A 13,615-nucleotide genomic window follows, 5' to 3' on the forward strand; every position below is an offset into this window, starting at 1 on the left:
TGGAATCGCACCTAACAGCTCCGTTTACAGCGTAATTAATAATTAGAATGTGGCATACATTTTAATGATTACTTCTTGTACTTACTTGTGATGGAGTATATTTGTTTTGAAAAAAAAAGAAATTAAATAAAAATTTACAAATATTCAAATTTAAAAACAGCTACCTTGGTTTCTCTAAGAGAGACAAATTTTAATCATTACTCAAATGGCACCATTAAATATTGATTATTATTCTAAATGGTACCGCTGGAGCAATTGGAATTGGTGCGCTGACCGGTGTTCTCAAACGTTTGCTAACATTGACTGCCTAACCTAAAAGGTCACAAATATATTGCACTATCAAACGCTAAAACTAATAAAACAGAGCTATAAACCGCAAGAGCGACACAAGTGATAATAAAACAAGCCCCAACAAGCCATCAAGACAACTCAAACAGAATCTGTGTGTCCGTCTGTGTGTTTATTCCCCAATTACCTTATACGGTAGAAACAAATCTCAAACACGGCCGTCACACGATGCAGGGAACACGTTTGCTAAAACAATACTTGTGTGTAGATTAACGAGCACGTAGAAATACAGCTACGTCATAAAATATTCTTCATATTCCCCATGGCTGAGGGTCGTGGTCATTACGTAGAATGAAACACACACAACAACTTTCTTGACACTACTAATGGTGTGGTTTGCCATTGCCTCCTCAAAATAAGTTCTTTATAATAACAAGTTAGCTAATCCAAAGTATTCAGTATGTAACCGACGTGTGTGAGAGAGGCAAACTGCTATGGCAGCCACTTGTAAAATACCTACCTATTTATTGAAGCTGTTTTATTTTTATAATATGCACTCAAGTAATACTTCTATACTATAGTATGTTTTACAACACCGCGTTAAATTCACAAACTTCTACAACCTCGTATGGTCGCAGAATGGAGGAAATACAACTCTATATCGTTTGTAATAGGAATCATATTATATAAAACATAAAATAGTCCGGTAGCCAGTGAGTAAATATATGCAGTTGGTCGCCATTTATGGAGGAGCGGGACTAACGAAAAATAATTTTAAAGAAGACATCTTCAATTCTTATTTGGTTATATCTCTATTATTTGAAATTCGGTAAACGGGTACTATTTATCCGAAATTTTAATCGAATCGATGCCAGACTGACGACCTCGGTGGCGCAGTGGTAAAGTACTTGCCTCTGAACCGAGAGGTTCCGGGTTCGATCCCCGGTCGGGTCATGATGGAAAATAATCTTTTTCTGATTGGCCCGAGTCTTGGATGTTTATCTATATAATATGTTTTTGTCATAAAATATAGTATCGTTGAGTTAGTATCCCGTAACACAAGTCTCGAACTTACTTTGGGGCTAGCTCAATCTGTGTGATTTGTCCTAATATATTTATTTATTTAGACTACGTCACGACTGCTTAGTTGATAAATAAAAGTATTTAAATAATACGAAACTCCATCAAAATCGGTCGAGCGATTTAGCGACAACGACGAAAGACAAACTTTCGCATAGGTATGTAAAAAATAGGTTTCGCATAGGTATGTATAATAGTAATATACAATACATATAGGTATAGATAGACACTATTTAAGATTTAATACAAGGAAGGTTCACATTTCTGATGCACAATACATTTGCACACATAATTTAGCGGCCAGCAAAGGACAAGTCACGGGAGAAAGCTCGCAAACAAACAAACAAATCTACAAAGGAGCCGCGTACACTGACATGCTCAGTCTATTTGACTTTGCCCAGTGGTAGTCGGTTCGAATCCTTCCGCATTCCTCCTGGTGGTAACTAGCCATTTTTGTGCTATGGATTAATATATTTACCTAATATTGTACAAAAGTGCAAAAAAATATGCACAAATGTTAAAGCTATACGGCACTGTAGTAAAAGTACTAGCCAATATTTTGACCAAATGATGGCACTTTACTTCCTTCTGAAAATGACTCAATAAATACTGATAAGATTGTATACTCTTTCCAAAACTAATCATGCGATAAATAATGCCTAAAACTAATAACATTTTAATAATTAAAAGATTCTTGAAAGAGACGCCAAGTCATTGTGTCTACGTGCTTGTAATATGCCGCATCATTTCCCCAAACAAGAATTTTCGAAATTGTCACAGTATATTTGAGCAGTGGCTACCAGGAAGTCACTGTTAGTCAGTCAGCTGCTAACGACTTAGTAAACAAGCTAGAACAACACGATGATTTCACTGTCTGAAGCAGCACTGTCGATGTACTCGTATGGGCCCACTTTCCATGGTCGGTTTGCTAGACTTGAACATTTTTTTACAAATAAGTATTTTGGTGAATAAGAATTTACTTCTCGTAGATGTACTGCTTGATATTGGCGTGTTTCGTCATGTCTGTCGTATTTCATAGCAGTTTTATTCCGAAAATATTTTGTGAACACGAACTTTTAGAATTTAACGTGTATTGAAAAGCACACCTCAGTGACCCCAAAGTTGATCAGGACCTCCGAAACGATGGAACGCCAGTCTTCTGTCCTGACCTATGGTTGGGCATTCGACAGCTCCCAATTCACGCAGATCAGTTTCCACAGACTCCGCTGCTTTGGTCATCTGGAACGAATTAAGCAGGATCGTGTCAACCCTGCCCTTAAAATATTACTATGTATTATACCAAATAAAATTTGTCTTTTATCACTCTGTGCATCATAAACCTCTACCGAGAACAATAAAGTCATTAACAGCCAATTAAACACATGTTGGCGAGTAAAAAAAAAAAGGGTAATGATACAAAATACATGTGAAAATAGACTGGGTGTGACTCCTCGCTGATAGATGAAGTGTTACATTGTAATTGATTAGTCATTACTATAATCTAGGGCTGGTTCAAATTTTTAAAATAAAATTCGCAAGCATTAAGCAAAGAATCAAATCAACAAAAAATTTTCAATCCAGTCGAACAAATTAAATATATTATGTAAAACGAACACTTGCTGTTTGATGCTTTAGTGGTTCACTCAGAATGTCCCAAGTTAGAATCCAATACTAGTGACTCTTTCTTTTTTTCATAGGCCATTACTTGCTTGTGATGAAGGAAATCATCGTGAGGAAACCTGCACGCTAGTGAACTGATTAGTTCACTGTAGAGCAGTCGTTGTAAAATTCTTATCAAATTCCTTTAGGCGACTTGAATAAAATCTGACACTAGTGTTAATATATAATAACAATGCTCGATAAAACGAAGACAACTGTCGTTATCGAATTCTGGTCCAAATAATCGCGTTTAATATACAACCATCATCTCTGACAGGAAGACGCTAAACATTACAGCCCTGCAATCACATGTGCCTCCACCGAAACACTCACAGTCCGTCCCACATAAATCTGTCATGCGCGTGCGCAGTATCGTGAGCAAATTGTGAGTTTGTAACGCGTTAACTTGTCAACGACTCTCCTGCAGGATACGCCTGTTGTAAATAAATTAAATAAGTAAAAACTAAAAAGTGCTAGCTTGATATCGCCGTGGAGGTTATGCGACCAAACGTCTGACAACTATAGATGCAGAAAACCCAGCGAAGAGAAACAGTGAAGGTTCTCCTGACATTTCACTGACTCTAGGTTCCAACAATGAAATGAAGGTGAGAGAAAATTGAAAAGATATATGATTCTCCTCCACAGATCCCTCTTCAATCGATCGAGTCAAGAAATAGAAGATCGCCAGCTGCATTCATCCCTGCATGTTGGCTAGCGAAGCTAATCCTCTGTGTGAAAAAGCAGTCCGCACTGGAGTCATAAAGTATTGAACTAAAGTTTTAAATGGCACTCCGCGAATTCAACTTTACGAACTTCAAATCATGAACGGAAAATAAATGTCTACACAGCTATTGGAACATCATATTCATAAGCTTTATAAGAGATAAGATAGTCACAATCGACTTTGTACAATAATAGATACTAATAATTAAATCGTTTACATTACATTCCATAGATAGAATCCTCAATGTCTTAGTTTAACAATTTCCAAATCAATGTATCAAAACATCGACTTTAGTTTCTATAAATAACACGTGCAAAGTCATTGTGTCACATAGTTTTCTCAATTTATCTGCTCCGACAGGAAACATTTCTCGGTCGGAATGTGGCACAGAATTTGGAATAATAAAGATAATAGAATTGCCATTTGCTTTTGTACAAATATTTGAACATATTTGTGTTGTGTCATGGAAGGCACAGACATTTAATTTATCTAAGTATTGAATATCTGTGATGGAAAGGCATCGACTGTCTACACGCCAAGAAGAAAAAGACAACCATGTGTAGGTAATTGAGAATTCACTCAACTCTAGTGTGTGAGTGAGAGTAAGCGAAGGTGGTTCAGAGGCCTACGTGGCTTATGTAACGCGAAGTAACGCGTCTGACACTTCTATTGTATTATTATTCTCAGTTCTGTGGGGCATATGAACGCATGCTGTCATTCGGCTGTGATTCACAGCTTCGAAATCAACTGATCGTGCTAATTATGTCTAGTTATACCTAGACGAACTTAGACCACCCACAAGTAGCAACACACTGGTTGAACAAAGGAATTATTTTGGTCTGGGCTGAGCGGTTTATACAATTATCTTGACATGTTGTGAAACATTGTACATTTTTGACGACCTCGGTGGCGCAGTGGTAAAGTGCTTGCCTCTGAACCGAGAGGTCCCGGGTTCGATCCCCGGTCGGGTCATGATGGAAAATGATCTTTTTCTGATTGGCCCGGGTCTTGGATGTTTATCTATATATGTATTTGTTATAAAATATAGTATCGTTGAGTCAGTATCCCATAACACAAGTCTCGAACTTACTTTGGGGCCAGCTCAATCTGTGTGATTTGTCCTAATATATTTAATATATTTATTTATTTTTATTTCGATAATCCATGCTTCCATATCCATATTCAGGCTTAATTTTGATAAAATTTTGAATAGATATAATTTAGTTGATAACTTAACAGACATAGGCCATCGCGGACAGAGCTGCGTACATTAATATGCGCGCGTCATTAATATATAAATAACTTTTACGGTTCTAGCGGTAAAACAATACTGGACCGATAAAGTTTTAACTCCGTTACAGCTCGAATTACATATTAGCGCGATTGAGGGGATGAAAGTGGATAGCTGAAATTTGGTACCAATGCAGATTCCTAGGGAACTGCAGCAGAGTTAAAAGACCCAGTAGTCACACATGAACAGGGAAAACGGTTTTTATGGCGACCAAGCAACAAGCCAAACCTAGATTCTTTTACTGAAATTTCTATATCTTGGAATATTACGCGGAAGAGGTGAAACAATTTGTCTATGACGAATTTTACGGACAGATTCCTAAGATAATAATTTTGGAAAATTTTCTTTGTTATTTTGATTTGAAGCCGAAAGCTAAATAGTAAATATCGACCAGGTCATCAGGACACATCTTGTAGATGTATTTTCTTAAACTTAAATAAGTACCTACTACATTCCACAGATAATGTTTGTTGAATATAATCGAGTGCGGCGTGTTGCCTGTTAGAAAAAGTGATTGATTGATTTGCATGTTTTGTGCAGAGTAAAAACATTGTAGCTATGGTCAAATCATAGTCACGTTTCATTATTGATACAGTCAACAAAACAGAAATAATTAATTTTAATTTAATAAGTAATTTATTTATGACATAACCAGTACAACATACTACTTAATAATCTTATTACTACCTACGTTAATATTATTTCGAATTTAACAGTATTTGGTTAAAGGTATATAGAGTAGTTTCTATCGGTTGAAATAGGATGTTTTTTTCTGAAATTTATAACAAAATTTATGATTAGGCTTGTCGGATGCTTGACCGCGAGAACAAGTGACGTCACGTTTATTACAATCAGACAATCTTCCAAATATATTTGTATCGTGCTACTATGTAGACCGTACCTGCATTATAACTTGTGACCACAGAATTTAGACTTGTAACATGCCAGTTTCATTCTGCAAACAATAATTTACATTTAATTGAAATACGTCTGTATGTATGTATTTTTTATCTAAATATTTTTTACTTGCTACCAGTTCCTTTGTATATTTTCAGTACGCGCCCGGGGCTCCCCCTCGTAGGGATTTCTGGATATAAATTAAAGTAAGAAAGAGTAATTCAATAATAATGTAGCCAAAAAATCAAGATTTTCGCCGGACTGTTTAGACTTCATGTTTCCGGACTTTTTATAATATTAATTTGGATTACCTTGGCCTTCCTGGGCTGTTTATTACAATACTAACAATCCTTCAATAGCAATGTTTCAAAAAAAGACATCGTGTGAAATCGCAGGAGAGGAAGAATCGGCGCAACAAACTTCACTACAGCCTTTTCTGCTATTCTTCTGCAGCATCACATCTCAAATGGACCTATTTTCTAAATGGAAATCGATATATAAGTAATTTTATTGTACAGCAACCTGACATATTAAATACTGTTCTGGTAGATGGCGTGAAGATAGCGCTAGCGTCTAATTGCATTCGCAGAATATGGCATCTGTGCGTAGGGGTGTTGGGACACGTTCCAATTGGTCGAGTGGCTTGTAATACGTTCCATTGTACATAATTAACTGACGCATTGGTCTTGCATGCAACGAAATGTCTTAAACAAATAAAAGTTATTGCAATTATTGCCACTATAATAGAAATAAGAATATCCACAATAACCAATCCTAGTATTGATACAGATGCAGTTGCGATACTCGTAGGCCACGTTTTGTTGTATCTGCTGCACGGCGTTTCAAGCGCACTTTTTCACTTGACTTTTACGATCGGCGCGAGTTCTCTATTCTCATAAAATGTGTGAATCGCTTTTTCATCTCTAGCGCAGATCGCAAAATAAGAATCTTTAGAGAAATAATCCTTTGAATAACTTAAATCTTATCAATTGAATGCGCTAGTTAACGTTATCTAAATTTAGAAAAAGGCGAGTGAGCAAATAAAACCTTTTGCTGTCAAAACATTAGACGGTCGCTGCCAGCGCATGCGCATTGTGAGGTTTAGACGCGGCCATTGTAAATTTAATGATGCTGTAAAGTTAATAAGACCACACAGAATTATATGAATAATTTACAATTTGTACGTCGACGATTGTGAAACTGTGTCTGGTAAGAAATAGTTGCGTTATAGTGGTAATTCTGACCATATGGAGCATACATAAAAATGGTACAAGATGGATTTTCAAATAAAAAGCGCATTTAAATTCTGACATGTATTGTAATGTTCTGCGCAGATAAAATTGAAAACAAACGCTAATTTTTATATATTTATTGATAATCTGAGCGTTAAATATTTTTTGTAAATTAAAATTTGTATACAATATAATATTCACTAATGACATAAACTAAGACAAACAAGCGATCAAGTGAGTGGGTTCCGTAACCTAATTCTCAGTTATGTAAAATACCAACATAATTCCCACTAATTCATTGAATGTTCAAAACGTTTCAGCAGCAGTAGTGCTGTCTCTCTCACTCTCTCTTTATCATTCTTCGGCCAGGTAGGTCTTTCTTACTTTTTCTTCTCCACTTCGCACGGTCTTCGGCATGACTAATACTCATACTATTAACACGTTTATCCTCCTTGTTTGAAGATATCGACCTAGCACTTTCTTGGTTTTCTTCTTACGCTAGAACCTACATGAATCGACATGGTCTAATATTTGTTGCCTGCACTCTAAACTAAACACTCTCTTAAGCTTAACATGCCCCATTTATTGCCATAAATAATATCTCATTGTTAATTTTTGAAATAACGGTGTGTTAAATCGACAAAAGTTTGCCCACGTTATCCATCGCTGCCTCTAAATATTTATCGGGTCTACATTATGAATATTAACAAGGCTCGTTCGTAGAATAACAATCAGTGTGCCCACAAAAACCAACAACTCGTTTGATATAAAAACTGCTTGTTTAGTTCTTTTTGTTTCAATCAAGTTTTTGTTTGTGCCAAATATTTAATTATTGGAACACGGGAGGTTATTGTTGTGGTGATTTAAGAAAGGGCAAGTGTGATAGGTCACATCAAAGAGATTTCCGCAATTAGTTTTCGGTGCTGACAACATTTCTTAATTTTTTTAAAGGAATTTGTGTCACCTACACCCATTATAACACTGATCTAATTTTAGTTTAGATGATATGCTCATAGCCAGAGCCAGTAATGAAATTAAGCGAAATATCTAAACAGCCTAACTTGAATAAAAATCTATGTTAAAATATGTAGAAAAAGATAATTTACGATTGACATAACAAGTAATATTCATTTAGAAAAAAAGCAGTAGTCAAAAGGGTAAATAAGATTATTAACTCTTTAGATTCAACCGGTAATCGGGGTAAATAAACAAACACGATAATCTTTTTGGGCTATGGGCCATAAAATTTGTATCAATGGTCTATCATGAGGGTCGAACGTGCCTACCGCGAGATAAACATATACTTAAATATAAGATATGAATGGGACTACCACGATATGTACTGTTGTTGTTATTGCGTGTAAATTAGAACCGCTATTTAGACGCGATAACTTAACGTTAGCAAAACTACATCCAGGTTTTGTTAACTTATTTACTCCTTAAGAAATTGTGCGCCCCTGAGGAAAGAGGTCACCACAGACAATATTAAACAACTTGTGTTTCTATGGGGATAAGTCACCATAGCGAGCAAACGGTCGCGTTATTTTACCTGCTTAAAGACAGGCATAACCATTACAGGCCAAAACTTATATGAAGTTTTAGGTTCGATTCTCAGTGCGGGATATTAGTATAATAGACAAAGAACAATTCAGACATAGGTACTATTTGTACATATATAGTATAGTACCTCCCCATGTACAGTCATTATAGGTCCTAGTTTAAAAAAGTCTGTATCGTATTCTCACATATCAGCAATTATCCTTTCGTACATCACATTGTATTTCAATCCTCTTTATCACATTCACACAGCTTACGAAATATAACAAAAGATGCCAACGACAGATCCCAGAGATACGAAGCCTTTTCGACCCTTGTTATACGATTATCTATTGATTATTGTCAACAAAAAAAAACAATTGTTCCTTCACGATTCATAATAATCCAACCCGTCAAAACATTTGACGCGTAGACTACACTTGGAGACAAAAAATGTGAACAAGATGACCGGATTATTGTTGTTTTGTTTTATAATCTGTTATCGAATGGTATTTGATATAAACAATTGAGTTATGTATAATAGAGTTTAATATTTACATTTTGTTACTGACAGCAAAGTTACGTTAATTTTATGTGTGATTTCGTTTTGAAATATTGTAAACAAGATATATCATATTTATATTGATGTTAATTTGTTTGTATTTACATTCTTAAAAAAACAATTAAAAGTGTGCTGAAAATGGATGGCAAGGCAACTTGCAATGATAGCAAGATCAAATTTGCGTCTCTAAGCCATTTCAATAAATAAGCCAAAACGTATAAAATTTTTTCCTGTTATTTATCACTGCTTAACTTGCAATATAATTAAAATTGTGCTATGAACCAACTGTTTACCAACAAAAAATTAAAGATTAATTGATATTCGCGTGCCTCCCCATCCATACCTTTGATCATCTTAAGTTTTTGCGCAATACTCATTATTATTATTATTGACGTTTCTATTTAAGTGCCTTTTTTGTTGCCTCAAGTGCACTCCCACTAGCTCATAGCAAGATCAATAAAATATTGATCAATGAACAACACACTTTATTTCCATTTATAATGAGTTTTTATTATAATTATTCAAGAACTGCAGTGTAGAAAAATTAATTAATAAGTGAAAATTAACGATTTTAAAATGTGAAAATCATGAGATAATATATTTGTGTATAGCGGCCTTTCTATGATCCAATTAATTTATTTTTATTTATTTACTAGGTAGATGTGCTAATGGCCTTCGTTCTCGTAGGATTTCTCCTTAGAAATGCTATTGTTACCTATCAGCTGCCTCGGCTTTGTATCCCTTAGTTACCTCGTACAACATCTAGGGGAGGATATGGAGTGGTCATATCGTAGTCATTCGTAATTCATTTAGATCACAAGTTCCTCTAATGACATCATTATAGTGTACAGTGGCGCCATCTCCGGCACTATCAATCAACTAGACACATTACCTGCGTCTTCCGAGAAGTGACAAAAACGGCCGATGTCACGTTTTTGTCACTTTTTCGATGTCCCAACACTGTTTGACTTTTAAATCCTCATTCACGTATTAGCTTTTGGTGTTTTTTGTCCTCATCCGTATTGCTTGATAGATTTTATCGCAAATTCCAAGTAGTTTAGTGTTGTCTTTGATCATTTGATTTAGAGAATGAAATGAGAATTATATTTTGCACTAAGTATACTGTCATCATAAGTATTCACTATTCTAAAAAGATACAAAGAAAAAAAATATCATATCATCAAAGTTGTACAGTCAATCAACCTACCCACCGAGGTATCGGAGGCTCTAAGCAAAAGGTGAAATAGGAATGTTTTACTGTTCTTTATGCTTATTTGGCTACTTGACTCTCTTTCGCTCATCTAGTGTTTTCCTGGTTTCTTCCTCAGCCCAGGGTCACGATAATTTCTTCTTACTATTCCTGTCTGGACACTTTCTGCGTAAGGAGACCCCTTAATCAAGGGTTTTTTGGTAGAAAATCCAACATAATAAAAACCCTTGAAAGATCGTAATGGAATAGCTAGTGTTTTTTGATTCCCTCGGAGATTGAAATAGGTGTCCTGGTGGAACAGGGTAAATCCTAGTGGTACTAGAGGGACCAACACTGTTCAAATCAGTTTCTTTCGGCATTTCTTCTCAGCAGTGGTCGTTCCGAAATGCCAGTAGTTTGTAGCTTGTGAGAAATAACTATAAATATAAAGATTGACGAGAAAAAGTGCCTGTGAAGAATTTCTGAATAAATGATTTGAATTTGAATATATACTCAGAGGTTTTTTTTGTCAGAACGCGCTACCATTCTTTCAGTATATGAATGCCATATGTATGAGAGAAACCCTGTGTAATTCAAAATGCCAAATTCCGGGAGTGGATCCCCTGGGTACAACTAGTAAAATATAATCTACCTATGTGTTCAATATTTCAATTTGTTTGCTCCCAAAGACGACTAACATCAAAAACCACAAAGGCGGAAAGGAAAACAAACGCAGGTACTACGTGGCTTTTCATCTACTGTCCTCCACACGGAATTCAGAATAAAATCATAGAACTGTCAATCTCGCTGCGTTATGTTTCTCATTCTCTATGAACTTCTCAGGAACAGCGTAAAAATATTTATTTTTTAAGTTTTCCTGACGTCAACCCTCTTTGGGAATGCTACTTACGCAGTGTTGATGTCGAACCGGTTTCGGTCACGGTAACAGCTTCAAGAATTTTACTCGTTCGTGTGCTTGCCAATCATATGTGAAAAAAGCATATAAAAACACAATTTGAGCAGGTGGTTGGGTTTAACTCAAAGACCCAGTATAATGTCCCACATTTTCTAAATTCAAATCTGTCGATTAGATTTTTTTAAAAACGCGCTGTATAGAACGGGTAATTCTCCAATCAAAAGGAAGCAGTCTCACTTCTTGTTGTTTTATTATTGCAACTTCTGTGGTTTTCCATCACCCACACATCATACGCGTAGTGATTTCTATGAAAATGTAGCTGTTACTGCGCCCTATTGAAACATTCGGGGAATAAGAGAATTCTTCTGCATGTTATGATTTATCTTGTCGTGCGTGTAACTATTTTTGGAGTTGTTTATTGTGTTGTAAAAGCAAAAAAAATACTATTTATTTATCAATTTGTGTACAGAAGAAACTTAAATTATAGATTACATTATAAAAATGAGTACAAGATGCTACTTATTTAAAATGAAATCTCTTCCAGTTGACCCGTGAGTATGATAGTACACGACTAATCAGTAATCAGATAAAGAGACAATAATATCGATAGCTCAAAAGGAAGTCACTATTAATATTATTAAGTTTAAACTACAGTTGTTAAGCTATAACTTCAATTATCGATTCGATAATTGAAGTTATGGCTTAACAACTGTATGATTCGATCGGCACCACTTATTGCTTGTTAAATATTTTTACTTTTTGACACACTTTCTTCTTTTTACAGATAGTACCATGGCTGTCAATAGTTGATTTGAAAAAACTAAAGTAAGTATTCCATATACTTATTAATTCAAAATAAGTGGCGTCTTTTGCTTTTGTTTGTGTGATGGACTTTTATTTTGAGTAGTCATTCCGACATACTAGTAGTTTGTAGCTTTACGAGAAATAAGTACACATGAAAGGTGTTTTCAATTTAAATCATATTGGAGTACAAATAACTCTTTTAGATTCTATAAACACACAGATAATGAGAGATCATTATCTGTGTGTTTTCCCAGTTCCTTCCGCCGCCATCGCCAACGGAGCTCAGGGTCCGCTTTCCTACTTATTCTTCTCCACTTAATTCTTCTTTCTTTCTTAAGCATTCGGCATTCATAGTTGTCAGACCATTGTCACGCATATCATCCTTGACGAGATCAAGCTAGCGCTTCTTGGGTTTGCCTTCAGCCAGGGCCAGGCGGAAGCAGCATAGTTATTCTGCTGGTTTGCCTCGACATATTCTACAACATTGATCCAATAATTAATCTTTTAAATTATAAATTCAGTTCTGAAAAGATGAACGAAAATCGTCTCTTTAAATTCAACCTTATTTCACCTCCAAATTAATGTACTAACATTTTAATTGTTAATCTGCAGAAATAAAATTAAGATACAGTATAATTAGCCCGTCCTAATTAGGATGAAGTAGATTTGTGTAAAATATTCAATGAGAAATAAAGGGGAGCCGATAACTTCTGAGATAAGCCGGGGTGGACTGGACTTGACAGAGAATAGTAACGTAGATGGGACAAACCAAAGACATCTAGATTCGTTTCTACCTAAGATGGTTCTTTAATTTGAGGTTATATATTTAAGCAGGTACTTGCTGTAGGTAATTGCGTTAATTTCAAACAATTAAGCTTACTTCGTGAACTTTTACAAAATCATACACGCACGTACCCTTTTTTTTGCTCGAACAATGAAATACACTCATTATAGTGAAATGCGAAATTTTAAAATTAATAAGTGTATTGAGTAATTAAATAATGGAATTTTAACTAGGTACCTCTCCTTGTAATTTTGCAAATGTGTGGAGGATATAGTAATTGTTTTTCCTACTACTATATAGGTAGGTATTCGGGCTGGTGTAGGAAGATGCCATGAGAACAGAGTCAAGTGGGGCGTCTCCAGCAATAAGTTTTGCGACTGCGGTGCGGTGCATGGCTCACCTGCCGTCCTGTCCCAACTTCCCCGCGTTTTGAACTATGGCGGACTTTAACGAGGTCAGCGATATAGCGATCAGTGTGACCAGCACCTGCTAGTCGAACCCAGTCTGCATAGCCCTTCCAACACGACAAAAGATGAAGGCATGCAATAGGTACCTACTTAATTTTAGTTTCTGGGTCCGCTGACACGAATTAATATATTACAACATACCACTGGACCTTCTACAAGTTCACATCTTTGTCTGTTATCTGTGCA

The 13,615-nt window shown here is 35.7% G+C and overlaps 1 protein-coding gene across 1 annotated transcript in view; it reads left to right on the forward strand.

Moving 5' to 3' along the window:
* The first annotated feature begins 12,153 nt into the window (after positions 1-12,153).
* Positions 12,154-13,615, forward strand: part of fz2 (frizzled 2) — an 82,287-nt gene continuing 80,825 nt past the window's right edge. Inside the window, exon 1 of the mRNA XM_053750445.2 lies at positions 12,154-12,199. The gene's annotated coding sequence lies outside the window, so the exon portion shown is untranslated. The remainder of the gene's footprint in view (positions 12,200-13,615) is intronic.

The sequence above is a fragment of the Plodia interpunctella genome, chromosome 10, assembly GCF_027563975.2.
Source record: "Plodia interpunctella isolate USDA-ARS_2022_Savannah chromosome 10, ilPloInte3.2, whole genome shotgun sequence".
Classification (NCBI taxonomy): Eukaryota; Metazoa; Arthropoda; class Insecta; order Lepidoptera; family Pyralidae; genus Plodia; species Plodia interpunctella.